Raw genomic sequence first — 579 nt, forward strand, 5'->3', positions numbered from 1 at the left:
TCACCTTTGGCTCTTCTGCAATGATCCCTGTAAGTTTTAATACTTTAATGGAACCCAGATATTGAAAACACAAGCCATTCTTTTATTGTGATTTCTTTTGTATGATTTTAGGCCAGCTTTACTTTGATAATTCCATTTATGAAATAAAAATGATCTTAATGTTTCTTTACACATATTTCATTGAGAACAAACACATGAGTATTAGAAATTTGTGATGGTAAGGTACAGAAATGAACAGAAATAAGATTATAAATTGCCATCTTATTACTTGACTAATCTCTTAAAATGAAAGAATTATACATATAATTAATACCAAAGACATAGTTTCTGTTCCATGTAAAAATTTTGAATGCTATATATGGAATTAAAATAGTAAGTGTATAATTTTGGAGTACAAAAGAATTAGAAAAAGGGGGAGGGAAAATGGGAGATGCTTTGGGGTCTGAGTACATTCAAAGTACATTATACACTGGAATGAAAATAATTTTATGTAAACTATCATTTTGTACAATAGATTCTTAGTAAAAGATGTGAAAAATTTCATGAGAAATTGAAAAAGAGACTTTAAATTGAGCTAGA

This window comes from Nannospalax galili, unplaced genomic scaffold (genome assembly GCF_000622305.1).
Source record: "Nannospalax galili isolate Female #2095 unplaced genomic scaffold, S.galili_v1.0 scaffold929, whole genome shotgun sequence".
In the NCBI taxonomy this organism is placed as follows: domain Eukaryota; kingdom Metazoa; phylum Chordata; class Mammalia; order Rodentia; family Spalacidae; genus Nannospalax; species Nannospalax galili.